Source organism: Babylonia areolata, chromosome 9 (genome assembly GCF_041734735.1).
Source record: "Babylonia areolata isolate BAREFJ2019XMU chromosome 9, ASM4173473v1, whole genome shotgun sequence".
Lineage (NCBI taxonomy): Eukaryota > Metazoa > Mollusca > Gastropoda > Neogastropoda > Buccinidae > Babylonia > Babylonia areolata.
The window spans coordinates 34,687,983-34,706,408 of record NC_134884.1 but is presented as its reverse complement, the minus strand read 5'-3'; the positions used below and the strand labels follow the sequence as shown (position 1 = coordinate 34,706,408).

At 40.7% G+C, this 18,426-nt stretch overlaps 1 protein-coding gene across 1 annotated transcript in view; it reads left to right on the top strand.

Moving 5' to 3' along the window:
- Positions 1-2,105, top strand: part of LOC143285403 (coactosin-like protein) — a 36,245-nt gene extending 34,140 nt beyond the window's left edge. The window contains exon 4 of the mRNA XM_076592650.1: positions 1-2,105. This exon is cut by the window's left edge and continues 300 nt beyond it. The gene's annotated coding sequence lies outside the window, so the exon portion shown is untranslated.
- The last annotated feature ends 16,321 nt before the right edge of the window (positions 2,106-18,426 follow it).

The following is an 18,426-nucleotide window of genomic DNA, read 5'->3' as shown; positions in this document are numbered from 1 at the left end:
TTAGGAAGATGGGTGAAAAAAACAAACAAACATAGAACAACGATAAATGTGGAATGTATAAGGTAAAACTTTTTTTTTTCAAATAGCATTTTCTTTTTTTCCTTTTATTAATTTTTTTCTTTGAAATATGATCATATTGATTGTTTCCCCACTAGCGCGTATCATCAAGCTGGTGAACTTTTTTTTTTTATAGTTAAATTACATCATTTTTGCTGTTGATTTACTTTTATTTAAAATCTATAATTACAATAGCTCTTTTGCTCCTCTGCTCCAATGAGCAATATACATGGAGTCTGACCAAACACTTGTAATGCCATCCATGAAGTGCAATACAAAAGTACATGCATTGGATACTCCCCTACCGAGAACATACAATGTATACTTTTGGCCAATATAAATTCTTTTTCATGCAATTGTTTGACATAAGCCATCGGGTAGTGCGTTCTCTTCAAAGGCTTTGAAGATTAGGGATTTTCTTTTCAAAATAAGAGGGGTGATTTCCAGTGAAAGGGGAATTTATTTTAGATTCTGAAAAAAAATTTCCATTCACATTGTCGTTTTCATTTGGCCCATATTTTATGGCTGCATTTTGTCATTGTTTAAATCCTCCTGACTGTTTTCACTGTTCTTTGTGAAATTTCCAAAAATATAAACAGGTAAACTTGATTAATGTATGACAAAGGGTTTACAGAGGTGCTGATATTTAATTCTGGGAATTATGATGATCTTTTTTTAAAAGTACAATTTGTTGCTGTTTCTTAAATCAACAGTGACTGTGTTGAACATCAAAACTGTGTGATCTGAAAGGTCACAGTCCCTGTCCATGCCTAGTTTTGTCTCAGATCAGTTCAGTTGTTTTTTTTAAATATTATAACACTGCATTATAGCATCAACTGGTTTAGCTTTGGAAGATCGATCATTTATCTCCTCCCAGTTGCTGTGGAGAACACATGGTGCAGACAACAATCACCAGTTAAGAAAATGTTGATTGGTCTGAAGCATGTCATTGATTTATATTAAATAAGTTAATGACATTGGCTACCAATACTTAAGTTTGTGAGATTGACTATTTGTCTGTCTGCTATTTGTCTGTCTGTTTCTTTTTTCTTTCTTTCTTTCTTTTTTCTTTCTTTTTTTTTTTAATGGCAGCTTTAGTTTGTAGTAGCAGGTTTAATTACATCTTAAAATGGCGAGCACAAGATAAGTGCACAGTGGAAGGGACATAACTCTGAAAAGATACGGTTTTCATTTTGCGCATCAGTATTTTTCAGCCAAAACATGTTCGCAGTTACTTCTAGTTTGCCTTAAAATGTAAGGGATGTGTGGTGTATTACAGAAGGTGGGAATCAGGTGAAAATGTATCATTGTTGGTGACATGTTTTTATCAACTTCAGTCTTGTCATGGGGTATTTTTACTGGTGTCATTTTCTTGAGAATGTTTTTGAGGATTATTTTTTAAGCTCCTTTCATTATCATAACTTTGTAGTTGTTAGTCATCTTTCTGTCTCTCTGTCTTATATATATATATATATATATATATATATATATATATATATATATATATGTATGTATGTATGTATGTATACATAGCCTTCATATTGAATATAATAAAAGTAAGGGTCTTACTTTGTGCACATCTTGAACTGACTTCAGAAAATGCAGTCCTCTCTCACATTAATAAATCTTTATGGTCTTGTTTCTAAGGAGCTGAATGAAAATGAATGCCATAAATCATTCCATTCTGCAGGAAATGTTGGGGAAAAGATTAAAACGAATATATGCAACCAGTATATTGTCCTCAGTAAAAATATTCTTAAGGCAGCCTCTAGTACCACTTTTCTATATTGATTTCCTTTTTTGTGTGCTTAAAATGACAAACAATCAGTAAGTTTCTGTATTTTTCTCAATGGCAGACTTGAAAGTTGATTGTTCATTTGGGTTTTTTTTGTGTTTTTTTTCTTTCCAAATGATGTGTAGTGAGGATCTTAAAGCTAGATAAATGCTCAAGACATCATCGTTCATCTTTTTTCTACTCATGACTATTATCTGTTTGCGAATGAGCAGTGCAATTGAGAGAACAAAATAAAATATTTTGTCATAATCCACCCATGTGTTTGTTGGCATGGAATTGTTTTGGCTGTTGCTGGCTTTGTATGTGAAGTGTGATTCTCTCTCTCTGTCTGTCTGTCTCTCTCTTAAATTCATCTGTGTATGTGGTGTGTGTGTGTGATTGATTGAGAGAGATAAACTGAGATATCACGGTTGGGGATAATCCAGATTAATTTGCAAGCAAGATTTGCCCAGCAATCATCTTGATGCTGATAAATATCCCTCCCTCCAAAGATTTTATTTCCATGCAAGAGTTTCCCTGATCTTGAGGAACCTGGTATACTCACACACACACACACACACACACACACGGAATGACAGATACACACATACATGCACAATCTTATGAAATGGTGTTGCTCAGAGAAAGGTAACTTTTCTACATACTCCTGTAGAAATGGTTTTATTCGTTAAGAAAGGTTGTTCCTTATTCATATTGTAGGATACGTTTCCCTTACAAAAAAAGGGGGCTGAATTGTACACACACACACACACATAATATCTCTCTCTGTTTCTCTCTCTCTCTGTATGCCTGTCTGTGTCACATACACACACACACACACACACACACACACACAGAGCGACTGAGGGGGGAAGAGAGAGAGACTTAGATGATAATAATAATAATAATGGTACTTATATAGCGCTGAATCTTGTGCATAAACAAATCTAAGCGCTTTCGCACCAGTCATTCTCACGCACGCATAACTCTAAAACTGGAGAAATTAAAGACAAGGAAGAGGCAGGGAAGGGAGGCTATTTTGGGAAGAGGTGGGTTTTAAGGCCAGACTTGAAAGAGCTGAGTGTGGAGACTTGACGAAGCGAAAGAGGAAGAGAGACAGACAGACATAGACAGAGAGACAAAGGGAGAGGAAGATTTCATGTCTGTGCTTCTTTGTTGTCTCGTTCGCACGAGTGATGACAAACAGTAGAACAATGATTATTGTTCGACTTGTGCTCTGAAATAAGGGAAAGAATTGCGTATGAAACAAGACTTACATATGTAAGAGTACTTTCCCTTCCTCAATTCGCGGATGATGATTCATTCAGCAGACGACCGTTCCTCCTCTGACATTAAAATGAATGCAGACGAAAAACAGGTAAATATCCAAACCTCATGGCTGAAAAAGTTTTATAGTTTTAGTCAAGATTCAGAAAGACTGAACATTATATTTTCTAACAATATTTTCTAACATGTACAGTCAGTCGTCAGTGGACTGAAGAGGGGAAGACGAGGGTAAAGTGTAAGGCTGATGCCTCCCCCCCCCCCCACCCCTCCGCCTCCACCACATCACTGTTTAGATTGATAAGTTACGTCATGAAGGGTGTTTATCACAACTTAGGAATATATCTGAATGAGGCAGTGATAGGTTACGTCATGAAGGAATATCACAACTTAGGATTATATCTGAATGAGGCAATGTTCAATCAGCGCTTGAATGTTATTTGTAGCCTGAAGAAGACAACACAGGCACATGAAATATAAATGAAAAGATAACTTTCAGTTTTAAACATTTTGTTGTTTCCGAATGATCTAAGTACATCCTGTAGGGCCACCTTGTTTATTGAAGGTCTAACTTATTCAAGGTATGGATAATTTCAGTTTCAGGAAGGAAGGTGGAAGAATGGTTAGGACACATATCTCCAAGTACAATATCCGTGAGAGTCTGGGTTCGATTCCCGCTCTCGCCCTGTCTCCCAAGTTTGACTGGAAAATCAAAGGCAGAGCGTCAAATCATTAGGATGAGACGATAAACCGAGGTCCCATGTGCAGCGGCACACACTTGGCGCACTGAAAAACAACAAGAAGCAAACAAAACAAAACAACTACAAAAACAAAACAACCCCCCCCCCCAAAAAAAAAAAAACAACAACAAAAAAACAAAAACAAACCCAAACAAAACAAAAAACAAAACAAAAAAAACAACAACAAAAAAGCCCACAGCAACAAAAGTGTTATCCTCTTGCAAGCGTTTGTAGAAGAAATCCAGTCTGATAGGTATAACCTACACAAATATATATGCATGTACCGAAGGCCTGACTAGGTTATGTTGCTGTCAAGCACATACCTAGCAAATGTGGTTTAGCGTATATGGATGTGTCCAAACGCAGTGACGCCTCCTTGTGAAACAGGAACTGAAGGTATGAACTCGGATAAGTCGTCTTTGTCTGGCATAAAACACGGAAAGAGCAACTTTCTGTAAAACCGTAACTTGAGTAAGACAACCGGTTAGTTTTTATCAACACACACACACACACACACACACACACACACACACACACACACATTATATATATATATATATATATATATATATATATATATATATATAATCATATTAGGCCCATGAGTGATAATTTACAAATTCCTTGTTTGCATTGCAATGATACATAATGCGTGTTGAACATTATTTGGTTATTTAATTTGATGTGTTGGTTCACATGTATTATATTCATTTGTTTTATCAGCAAATCTTAGTTGCTTCCACCTATGCATTTGTTGACTCCCAATCACTTCGAAAGTAATGTGACGTTTCTTGAACCGATGGAGAAAGGCAAGCCCTCGCTGCAGTCCAAGTCATAAATTCCAAGTTGATATGGAATCCCTTCTACTTTTGTAATCCATCATTGGTCCAGTGCATTATCATATCATATCATATTTTATCATAAATTATCGTATTAAGTGTCACGGATTTTAGGCTTTGTCAACCTTTTGCCTGATCAATCAGGACTTTTTTAAATTCTGTTTTTTTCATACTTTATATAAGAGTGCGCAATTACTAATGTTATGGCTAGCTTCCAATGGAGAAATTAACTTGGAATCCATAATCCTTCCAGTGTTTATCTAATGAAGTCTTAAAACTGTTAAGTGTTCCTGCAGTAACAATGTTGTTGGACAGATTTTTCCAGAAGTTAACAACCCTGTTTGTAAAAAAAGTGTGAAAAAATGTTTGATTTGGTGAATGTCTTCATTAGTTTTAGTGGGTGTCCCCTGGTATGATTACTGTCCTTTAGAGTGAAAAGGTTTTGTGTAGTGCTCTTATCATAAAAATCCTTATAGAATCTTATATGTCTCAATCATATCACCCCTTAACCTGCCATCACAGTTTGTTCGGTGCTGCAGTCTTGGTGTCGTTCTTTTATGTTGGTCGCTGTGGCAGAACCCGACCTTTTTGATCAGTTTCCAACTGGTTCACAGTCCATCGGTCATGCCAAAATTCTCCTTCTTTCTTTCTCCCACTCTCCTCACACACGCACACACACAACCACACAACGAAATCGCGACATTCAACAAAATGACGTCATGTCTGCGTCATGACATCCATGGCGGAAAAGAACGCATAATGAAAGTAAACGGGGATACTGACAGCGGCAGCTGCTCAGACAAAGACGAAACCCAGACCAAACAGCCACCTAAGAAAGTGAAGAAAACACGGCGTCGTTCTCGAAAAGGTAGGAATTTTTTTTCGTTTTCACGGTCGCCTCCGTGTCTTTATTTGTATAGTTTAAGGGTAAATTTGGAACGACCAGCCATTTCTGAGTGTGCATGAATGACCTTCGAAAAATTGATTACGCTAACTGAACCTACCGTCCAGGAAAACTGAAAGTCTGAGAGGAGACATGATTAGATATTGAACAAACTTGATTCATACGCATAATTTACCATTCGTGGAGTACTTGTCAATACTGTGATGAAACTAGAAATGGTGAAATTCGAAGCCTAACAATGAAGTGCATGGTACTACCTAAGAAGTAGTCTCCTAATATTAATTATACTTATTAGCCGCGAGTGCTGGTGAGTGATTATCTGATCGAGTGTCACTGCATTAGACTGCGATAAAAAATAAAAACAAAAGAACTATGCAGAACATATAACTTGCACAGCATTAATTTTGGCAATAGTATTGATACTGTATAATGCATTGATGCCGTCGACGCAGTTGTCACAACGGTTCTTTCTTATCGCCTTTGCAGTATCGATTCTGAAGGCCTGTGTGGGATTGTGAAAATCTGTCGCTAATTGTAGCACGTGCTTGTGCTGAAGGGATAGATAGATAGATAGATAGATAGATAGACGGATTGATTTGGGGGGAATAAGTTGGTAGCTAGATGGATGGATGGATAGACAGTAAGATAGACAGATAGGTATACATAGCACAGGCATATTGTTTGACGAATGTGGAATATAGCAGCAGTTGTGGTAGTTATGATGGTGGTTTGTCAGTGGTAGTGGTTGTAGCAGTAGTAGCAGCAAGAAGCAGGAGCTATAGTAATGGTGGTGGTGGTGGTAGTAGTAGTAGTGGTAGCAGTAGTAGCAGCAGCAGCAGCAGCCTAGTAGTAGAAGTAGAGACAGTAGTTTAGAGTAACGTCAGCTGATGTAAAGTCTGTAATTATAATCAAGGCGTTTCATTCCTTATCTGTATTTCTTGATCAACATATATCTCTTCCATGTGTGTTTGTGAAAACGTCGAGCGCGCGGTGTGTGTGTGTGTGTGCGCTATGTCTGACTTACTTGGCATTACAAAGCGCTTTGAGAGATTTGAAAGCGCAATACAAATATATTATTATCATCATTATTCTTAGTAGTAGTAGTAGTAGTAGTAGTATGATTATTATTGTTGTTGTTGTTATTGTGTGTGCTTAGTAATTATCATCCAGCTATCTACCTAGCTATCTCTCTGTCTGTGTACCTATCTCTTTCTGTCTGCCTACATGTCTGTGTCCACCTCTCACCCCACCCCATCTCTCTCTCTCTCACTCACACACACACACACTCTCTCTCTCTCTCTCCGTGCCCATCTTTCTTCTACTTCTCATGTGATTAGTGTTTTAATAACAAGAAAAAAAACCATGCTGTATGTGGTATTATTTTCGATGATTGCTTTGAACAGAGCAACACAACGAGAACGAGAGAGAGATATTCAAAGACCTCCTGCGTGATTCCACGTTCGTCGACTACTTCAATATTTTCCTCAACCTGCCAGTAAGCAGTTGTTGTTTCTGCTTTCATAACCTTTGAAGCATCTTTGGTTTGAACCCCCCCCCTTCCCCCCCCCCCCCCCCCCCCCCCCCCCCCAAAAAAAAAAAAAAAAAAAAAGAAAACAAAAAAACAAAACAAACAAAACAAACAAAAAACAACAACAAACAAACAAACAAAAAATCAACACGTTACTGAGGTTTGTTCGCAGTTTTTGTGGCTGGTTTATTCCTCATTGTTTCCTCTATGATATCTTTTTTTGACGCATCGTCTGTAAATGTTTGCGTTGTACTGTCATGTGCTTGTCGATTGTCTCGTGGAGGTGGCATCGCCACCGTCTACAGAGATATCTTGGAGTCTTCCCTCTCCTTCTCCCATAACCACACCTTTCCACATAATGCCTTCGAAATGCTAGAAGTCACTCTCAGTGTTCCCGGTCACTCAGTCATCTTCTGTTGTCTCTATCGTCCTCCTCCTAGTCGTAAAAATAACCTAACGTCTTCTCAGTTTCACGATGAGTTCCGAACACTACTTGATTACTACAACCTTCGTTCTGACAAACTTATTATCCTCGGAGATTTCAGTTTTCATTTCGACAACCAGACTTCCACTGATGTCAAACGCCTATGTCTATCTCTGTCCACTCATTCTCTCTCTCAGTTCTTTACAGAACCAACACACAGATCTGGCCATACGTTGGACTGGCTCATCGCACGTGACTCTAAAGCCATGGTTGCGTCAGTGACTGTAACTGACAAACTTTCTTCCGACCATTCTGCTGTTATATTCTTGCTTAATATTTCAAAACCTACCAGAACCAAAAAATCTGTTACTCGTCGCAACCTGAAATCCATCAACATTAACACTTTTTCTTCTCAAGCTGCTGAACGCCTTTACAAAATTTCTTCCGTTACCGACGTATCCACACATTACAACACTGTCTTCTCTCAACTGCTGGATGAACATGCACCCACACAAGACATTCGACTTGCAAAACGCAAACGTCGCCAACTGGAAAGACGATGGCGATCAACAAAACTGCAAGTCCACAATCCAATATTCCGAAAACAAATAAAGTCAAACATATGATCTCATCAGCAAAGACAAACATCTTTTCTTCTCAAGTTCTCGATGCCACATCCACCAAATCTCTTTACTCTGTCATGTCAAATCTTCTTGGAACTGCGAAAAAGACTCCTCTTCCTTCTGCCTACACTTTATCTGAACTCCCCAATGTCTTCTCCTCTTTCTTTTTCGACAAAGTCCAAAATATTCGAACCATCTTATTCCAAATGTCTTTCCAACCTGTTATCCTGATCCTCAATTCAGCGGCACTCCTCTCCATTCCTTTAATCCATTGACTGAAACAGAAGTTCATGAAATCCTGAAAGAAATGACAATAAAATCCGGTGAGATCGATCCTATACTAGCCTCGGTCTTTTCCCAGTGTGTCTCACATCTTCTCCCCACAATCACCAATATTGTCAACTCATCCCTTCTCACTGGAACGTTTCCATCCACTTTCAAAACTGCAATCGTCCGGTCTCTTCTGAAGAAACCCAACCTTGACGCAAACATTTTGAAAAACTATCGACCAGTTTCTAATCTTCCATTCATGTCCAAACTCCTTGAAAAAGCTGTCCTCAAGCAGCTCAACAACCACCTTTGTTTCAACAATCTCATACACCCATTTCAGTCTGCCTATCGCGCTGACCACATCACCGAAACCACTCTCCTCCACATTCTGAACAATCTACTGATAGCGTCCGACTCAGGAAAAATTTCCCTTCTCACTCTTCTCGACTTGTCAGCCGCCTTTGACACGATAGACCATTAACCCAGACATGTAGGTAAGAATAAACCCGCACACGTCATACTTTAATTAAGTCTGGAAAGGCAGACAACACACACATACAAAATTTTTTAGTGTGTTTGTGTATGTGTGTGTGTCTGTGTGTGCGTCTGTGTGAATGTCTGTTTGGTCTCCAACAATGTGTGTGTCGGGAAAAGGGCTCAGAAGGATTGTATGTGTATTGGTGTGTATGTGTGTGTGTGTGTGTGTGTGCGTGTGTGCATGCGTGTGTGTGCGTGTGTTTGTGTGTGTGTACTAACACGTGCGTGCCTGCGTTAGTATTTACCTGCGCGTACGTTCTTCTGAAAAAGAAAACGTTTGTTCTTTTATCCTGAATTAATACATTTTCAGGTGTTTGCGCAACGGGTTTTATTCAAGCTGCATTCGAAGATTTTCATTTTCGACCCACCTGTCGGCGCTCGAATCGACGTGCGTATATTTTCCAGATGCCTGCTCGATTTTTTTCTTAATTCCGGATTATATGTCAGTTGTAATTGTGGTAAATAAAATGACATTCATTAAATATCATTTATATTTGTGAGCTCTGTCTCTGTGTCTCTAGCACGTTTGTTAGTTCTGTCTCTATAACATTTTTCAGTGTCTGCAGATCTGTGGTAACAGCATCTGTAGTAGTCGAGTTTATTTCTTTTCATTATTAGGTTGATTATCATTAGTGGTATTGCCATTGCTACGGATCTATGAGTTTTCGTACAACAGTGTAGGCTGCAATCATATAGTTCGCCTTCAGCAGTACACCATCACCGAAATCCTCCAACGTTTAACATCGCAAGTTTTCTCGTTAATTATTTTAGAATAAAACGGGGGTTTTCAGTAGCGTTTCAGAACCACAGAGTTTCCTTCATCACTAAAAGTATCGTTCTGGAGTCACACGCAGTTCTGTTCGCCCGCCATTGCAGAATTACCGAGTGTTGGACTGGATAAAAGAGAGGCGGTTTAGTTTGTTCAAGAAAACCCGACTGTCTCACGAATATCAGCTGTGCTGCAGGCTTCAGGACGTGGACTTCAGCTTCCGGTTCGACGATGCGGGTGAGAATGGTGACTTTTCTGCCTTTTTTTTCGTTCTTTCTTTCATAAGATAAGATAAGATAAGAATAACTTTATTATCTCCAACTGGAGAAATTTGGTCAGGTGCATTATCACAACATAGACAAGTAAACAACATGGGGACCATAACTGTAAAAGCCAACAACAGCCCCTACAAATATTACGAAGATACAAATGTAAAAAATATCACATACATCGTTTCATACATACATCCACACACTGCAGGTAATAACTAGTATTCTTAATGTAAAAACAGAAAGAATTAAGAAACATTATTTGAATATAATTATAAACATAGCCTACTATACTGCACATTGATTATAATAGACAGATAAGATAAGAATAAAGATGAATTGGGGAAAACCACAACCAGATAATCAGTACACACCCGCACCGCCCCCCCCCCCCCCCCCCCCCCCCCACACCCCCCACCCCACCCCACACACGCGGATAACTTGATTAAATTATTCTTTCGCCATCTATTTCATATCATGTTCGGCTGAATCGAAAGCAATAAAGAAAAAAGAACTCTGTCTTGAATGAGCACAATATAAGCTCAGTGTTGTTTTGCTCATGTTTTCCTCTCTCTATATTGAACGCTGTATTTTGTCTTTTTTTTATATTTAGATATTCAAACCAGATCTGCCTGTCTGTCTGCGTCATTCTCCGTGTCTTTATCTCCCTTCCTGTCTCCTCTCCTCTCTTTCTACCTCCCTCTCTCCTTCTCTCTATGTATGTATGTATGCATGTATGTATATCCCACTCATCTTCTCACTCTCTCTTGCGCTCATGATCGCTGCTCCCACCCGCTGCCTCTATCCGTGTTCCTACAAGAAAAAAACAAGAGAGGCAAGGCCTTCAAGACTCACTTGTGATACACTTAAAAAAAAAATTCAAGCTTTTTATGTATTGAGTATAATTTCAAAATGTAATGTTTAAGATGAGAAAGATCAGTTTAAAGCAAATTAACTCCCCTAGCATTACAGAGTAATTTCCCTTTTTTACTATCTGCACCAAAGCGTTTGCAAAATAAATAAAACTTCCATGCTTAGCAAAAGAAGTTCCTGTTTGAACAAAAAATGATAATAATGACTGCTCTTGTTGTTGGGTCAGAATATCAGATCAAAGTGCCAAGTGTAGAGAATACAAAAAATATAAATATAACAGTAAATGCAGTTTGCATATAATTAGGCTTCATTGTTTATTTTTTTGTGCCCATCCCAGAGGCGCAATATTGTTTTAAACAAGATGACTGGAAAGAACTGAATTTTTCCTATTTTTATGCCAAATTTGGTGTCAACTGACAAAGTATTTGCAGAGAAAATGTCAATGTTAAAGTTTACCACGAACACACAGAGACACACACAGACACACACACACACACAGACAACCGAACACCGGGTTAAAACATAGACTCACTTTGTTACACAAGTGAGTCAAAAAGTGTTTCTGGGGACACGCTTTCATCAACGACGAACGAGCATCGCATCCATCCCCCTTTCCTCTTGTCCCACTCCTCATCTTCCACTCTGCACTCTGCAGGCGCCGATGACGACGAGATGCGGACGAGGTTCCGCGCCTTCCTCTCGCACCTGCTGGGCAGCGCCGCCGGCATGTACCTGTTCCGCGAGTACCTGCGCGGCACGGGCGGGGCGCGCGTGCTGGCCTGCTGGATGCACGTGCAGGCCTTCCGGCTGGCGCGCGACCAGCAGCGGCGCGATGAGCTCTTGGAGGCCATTCGGCGTCAGTACCTGCACCCGGTCGTCACCCTGCCCGGCCCGGGTACTCTGATGGACCTTGTGGCCACCGGTAAGGTGTCTGACTTCTTCCCCTCTCGCTTCCCCTGCGCCCCTCCCCCACACCCCCTGCCCAACCTTCCTCTCTCTCTCTCTCTCTCTCTCTGTCCATCCCCCCTGCTCCCCAGCCACTCCCCGACCTCCCCCCCTCTCTCTCTATGTCTCTCTGTGTGTCTCTGTCTGTCTGTCTCTCTCTCTCTCACACACTCTCTCTCTCTGTCTCTCAACAGCTGATAGTAATTCGGAATCATTTCACAGAACCATATTTAGCAAAGAATATTAACCGAGGCATCAGATGTGCTTTAACAAGGTTTCGTTTTGGTGTATCTGCTATAAACGTACACAGTAAAAGATACAAGCCCAACATTGTAAACGATGGTATGTCCGTTATGTAGATCTGCAAAAGAAGATGAAGTCCATTTCGTATTATGTTGTCCTGTATTAGATGAGACAAATATATATTCCGTTGAGATACTATAGCAGACCAAGTAATTTTCGGTTAGTATTACTTCTGTCTTCTACAAATGATAACGTTTTTTCGAATCTTGCCATATTTATCTATAAGTCATTAAAACGACGGAGTTTCATGATTGGTTAAACAGAACAGAGCTTTGAGCATACATGTTGTAAGATTATATTCTTATGCAAATCTATTCTTACAATCTGTGTAATCACACCTTCAAATGGGGCCATGGCCTTATTGGATAAACTTTCATTTTCGTTTCTCTCTCTATCTCTCCACAGCTGATAATAATTCGTGTCCCAAAATTCCCTCTCCCTCTCTCAGTCTCTATCTCTGTCTCTGTCTCTGTCTCTCTCTCTCTCAACAGCTGATGAAAATTCGTGTCCCAAAATTCTTGCAACTTCTCTCTCTCTCTCTCAACTCTCCTCCGCCCCTTTTCCTTCCCACCCTCCTCAGTCACAGAGAACAAACGCGGAGGACTGTGGCCGCCTGAATCAGTGGCGGAATGAAAACAGTTCCATCATGCAGTAAAAAAAAAAAAAAAAAAAAAAAAAAGTCCCCCCTTTTTTTTTTAACCCGGTCGTAACCCTGCCATGGCCCGGGTGCCTGATGGACCTTGAGGTCACCGGTAAGGTGTCAACTTCTCCCCCCCTGCCCCTCCGCTTACCCCCTCCCCCCTGACCTCCCACTCTCTCTCTCTCTCTCTCTGTCTCTCTCTCTCTCTTTCTCTCAAGCTCGCTCGCTCTCTCTATGTGAATGTCTCTCCCTCCCTCAACAGCTGATGATAATTCGTGTCCCAATATCCATGCAATTTCTCTCTCTCTCTCTCTCTCTCTCTCTGTCTCTCTCTGTCTTTCTGTCTGTAAATCTGTCTGTCTGTCTGTCTCCCTCTCCCTCTGTCTCTCTCTCTTTCTCTCTCTCCCTCAGCAGCTGATGATAATTCTAGTCCCAAAATTCTTGCAACTCCTCTCTCGCTCTCGCTCTCTCTCGTCACAGAAAACGAGCGAGGACTATGGCTGCCTGAACCAGTAGCGGAATTTATTTATTTATTTATTCAGACTTCTTGCTATAGCGCATATTCTTGAAGCTCTATGCGCTTTACAATAGCACTAAAAAAAACATTCACTCAAACATCCCCACACATATGCATATAATTTGAAATATAGGCGAGAGAGAAAAATTAAAATAGGTCATGTCAGTTGATTAAATCAAGAAATGCAACAGGTATTTAAAAAAAAAAAAAAAAAAAAAAAAAAAAACCACCCCGCATTACACACACAGATCAAAACTAGAAAGATGAAACAAATGTTCACACACACACACACACACACACACACACACACACACACACGAATGACAAACAATTGAAACACACAGGCTACATCATCACATGATAAAGCAATATTCATCAAACATTTCAAGTAAAAACGTATGTACATCATTTCATTTAAGAAATTAAACCTGAAAATGTAAAAAAAATGTACGTATTGTTAAAAAAAAACAAAAAAACCTCACACCTCCACCACGTCCACATACACTAGCACAAACACACACACACACACACACACACACACACACACACACACACACACACACACACACATACACACACACACACACACACACACACACACACACACACACACAACTCATCAACAACAACAAAAGCACAACAGATGGACAACTGAGTAAACAAACTACAACATTACTTCATAAAACAGTTCGTGTTAAAATCTCTCACATACATATTTATACATTAAAAAAACACAACAACACACACACGCGTGCGCACGCGCGCGCGCGCACACACACACACACACACACACACACACACACACACACACACACACACACACACACACACACACATGTACCAACTCACCCACCCGCACACCCGCAACACACAGACACAAGCTCGCGCGTGTGGACGTGCAAACACCCGCCACCACCTCTCCCCCCTCGCCCCCCCCCCCCCCGCTCCCCCTCCGCCCCCCCCCTCCCCCCCAACCCTCCCCCCCCACACACAACACAACACAACCACATACCTCTATTTCATTTCAATTTCATACAACATTGTATGACTGTCTGAACAGATGTGTCTTCAGGGCAGTTTTAAACTGTGAGGGGGTTTCAGAGTAACGAGTTGTGAGTGGAAGCTGGTTCCAAACAGTTGTCGCAAAGTGAGAAAAAGATCGCTTGCCATAAGTCTTTGTTTTGATTCGAGGGACAGTAAAGGTTCTATTGTCTGAAGAAGAGCGGAGTTGTCTGGCAGGGGTATAGACATGAAGGAGATCAGAAAGATAGACAGGAAAGTAGGGATCAGTGAGAGAGTTGAAGCAAAGAGTGGATGTTTTATGTTGTATTCTTGCAGAGATTGGGAGCCAGTGAAGCTGTTGGAGGAGTGGCTGTACGTGTTCGTGTTTTCTGACTCTGAAGATCAGTCGTGCTGCTGAATTTTGAACCTTTTGAAGTTTGTCTAGGAGGTACTGGGGAATGGCAGAGAGTAAGGAGTTACAGTAATCAAATTTAGACAGAACGAGAGAACAGACGAGAGTTTTGGTTGCATCAGAAGTGAGAAGATGGCGAATGCTACTAATTTTCCTGAGTTCATGGTAAGCAGAGCGACAGATGTTGGACACGTGTTTTTCCATGGACAGAGTATCAGAAAAAGTTACCCCTAGATTTCTTGCAGCAGATGAGAACTGAATGTTTGTGTTACCAACAGACATAGAGGAGGGAGCGGAGTCAGGTAATGGTTTGTTCTGTGAGTGAATCAGGAGGACTTCAGACAATCGGTCATTCATGCAGTAAAAATCCCCGTTTTTCAACATATTTTGAAATGTGTTTTTAAGGATATTTTTTCCGTCTCAAATATTATTATTATTATTATTATTATAAATAAAGATTGTGTTTTCTCTTGTCCACGCCCTTACCTTGCAGACCTCCTGAACTTCCCCTTGGTACCGACCAGCCAGATAACCCTGTCGTCCAAACTGATCCGCAGCGGGAACCTGTCTCCCCGCGAGCTAGATTCCCGATCCCTCGGGGCCCTCCGCCACGTGCAGCGCGTGCTTCTGATGGCTCTGAAATCCTATTGGCTGCCCTCCTACATCCTCCACGTGCTGGCCTCCCAGCCTTTGCACATCCTGAAGGTTTGTGGTTGGATCGAGGTTGTGAACAAACCGTGTTAGAATACTGTTCGATGGATGTGGTGCTTTTTTGGTTCTCGGGAGTGTGTGTGGTTTGCGTCATCGTTTGACCGGCTGTGTGGAGGAGTGGGTGGTTATGGTTATGGTTGTGGTGGTGGTGTATCAGAGTGCTAGTTTGGGTAGCAGGAGAGACAACTCAGAACTTAACTCAGAACGTTTTTATTATTCAAGGAGACACACACACACACACACACACACACACACACACACACACACACACACACACACACACACACGCACGAACGTACGCACGCACGCACGCACGCACACAATGCATAATACCTTTTAACATACATGTATATCTAACAGCTACCCTAACACATATGCACACATAGGCAGGCACAAACTTACATAAACACACGCACACACTATACACATTCATATGCATGCATGTAGTTATGTACATATACATAATTTATGTATACACACATCGTCAAGCACAGCTAACGCAAAGGAAGCGGACCTGCCACAATTGAACTTATTGCTGAGGGAAAAGGTGAGTTTTGAGACGAGATTTAAATGATGCGAGGGAATCAGAATGACGGAGGTTATCAGGGAGCTTGTTCCACGTCTTTGGCGATTGAAAAGAAAACGATCTGTGTCCATAGGTCTTACTTCTGACGTGAGGTATCCTGAGAAGTCGAATATCAGAGGAAGAACGGAGCTGGCGAGACGGGGTATTGATATGGAGAAGTTCAGAAAGATACTTGGAGCCGGATCCGTTGACTGTAGAAAGGTCAGAGTGGATAGCTTATAGTCTATTCGATCAGAAACGGACAACCAGTGGAGAGATTGAAGGAGAGGAGAAACATGGTCAAATTTAGAAGCTCTGCAAATGAGTCTGGCAGCGTTATCCTGAATTCGTTGGAGTCTGTCTAATAGATATTTGGGAAGGCCGGCCAAAAGAGAGTTGCAGTAATTAAGTGACAAAAAAGAATTTCGTAGATAGTGGTAGACGAATACAATCGCATTCATGCCTTCCTGCTCTATTAGCTAGAGCCGAATACTTGATTTAAAACCATCAGTCATAAATTGATATATAATTCTTCACGTTATGGACCAGTGGTTGGCCCACTAGTTCGTAAATTTGCCATGGATATCTTTTAGCGCACTTCGTTTAAAGGCATATTGCAGCCGAGTAACGAAATGAAATCAAATTATGGTGCTTAGAACCTCGCCGACCAATAAGGCCATCTCAAGGCAATCACCGCGTTAGCATCTACTTCGAGTCAAGGGGGAAAAGTACAATAAAAACGAGTGACTGAAAATCGGTTAGATAGATGATGTGTGTATGCTCGTATCTTTTGACAACTGTATGAAGGTATGATGGTGTTATCCTCATGGTTTGCCTTTCGTTTTCTCTCTCTTTTTCTCTCTCTTGTTTTTTCTTTATAATTATATACGCTGGATTTTTTGGTTTTGTTTCGTTTTTGCTTTTTTTTTCTTTCTTTTTTTCTAAGGGCCGGTGGCTTAGAGAAATAAATCTTTTTTCTTTGCATGGTCAGTAATGCGCGTGGAACGCATTAACATTGCGCGTTGAGCGTTTCTGAAACAGGAGCTGTTCAAAAGGGACCGCAAAGAGAAGATGGACAGTGAGGAGCTCAGGCGAGTCGTGCAGCGGTGCTCTCACCTTGCCTTCGGAGTCAGCAAGGGGGAGGAGGGGAGGCTGAAATCTTCTTCCATCGGACCCCACCTCTCTGCTCTCTCCTTGTGCGATTCCGCCACCGGAGAGGACGTGGCGGGTGATTTGAAAACAGAGGAAGCTACAGGTAATCAGTTAATGTCTGTTTTCGGAGATAGTCAAGATTTTGCATTTCGCTAGTTTTCGGAGGCAGTCAAGCATTTTGTATTTTGCTATACGATGTATTTTCTTCTTCTTCTTCTTCTTCTTCTTCTTCTTCTTCTTCGCGAACTTTCGTGTGTTTTGAATGTGATAATTGTATTGTTCTTTTCATTATCTTGTTAATATTCGCGGGATGTTCCAGTAATTCTTCTCACCCGTTTTTTTTTCTTTTTGTTTTTCGTTTTTTAATCGTATTTATCATTATCATTATGAGTAGTAGTAGAGTACTAGTAGTTAGTTTTTTTTCCATATTTTGTGTCATTAACTGGGCAGAATTGTAGAAAAAAGGACTTTATTGTGCTTATTCCTTTACCCATTAACGATCCAATCAATCAGTCAATCAATCAGTGTTCTTCTTTCTTCCGTAACTCTATGAAGAATCTTTGGTGCGCCGCGTAGAGCTGTTTACCAGGTCTGTCGGACTCGTGACTTTGCAGATGGTTTGTGTGGCGTACATATTCTCGAGAAAAAACAAAGCGTATTCGCCACTTCTTTCTGTCTCATGTAAAACTGCTTGGTAAAAGTTCTGAATGGCAGAAACATTCCATAATGATACGAACGGATATCAATAACAATGATAACAAAAGAATGTTATTATGATATATTACTGCTGCTACCACCACCGCCACCACCACCACCACCACCACGACTACTACTACTACTGCTAATCTGTAGACAATGATATGCTCAGATATATGCCGCGTATCCAAAGCCTTCAGTCGCTTTACAACGATAACTGAAAGATAAAAGACATTGTACCTTAAAAAGTTACGCTGACACTTAATGCACAGGTAGGATCATGTTTTAACATCAGTCCGAAGTTTAACACACATACACACACACACACTCTGTCTCTGTCTCTCACACACACACACTCTCTCTCTATTTCTCTCTCTCTCTCTCTCTCTCTCTCTCACACACACACACACACACACAAACAAACACAAACACACACACACACACACGCACACAAACACACACACACACACACACACACACACACACACACACACACAACTCACACACACTGACGGATATTATCAATGTTTACAAAATAAAATAGTTTTCTCCTTTTTTTTTTAAATCAAAGGTTCGAAACCCACGGCACCCA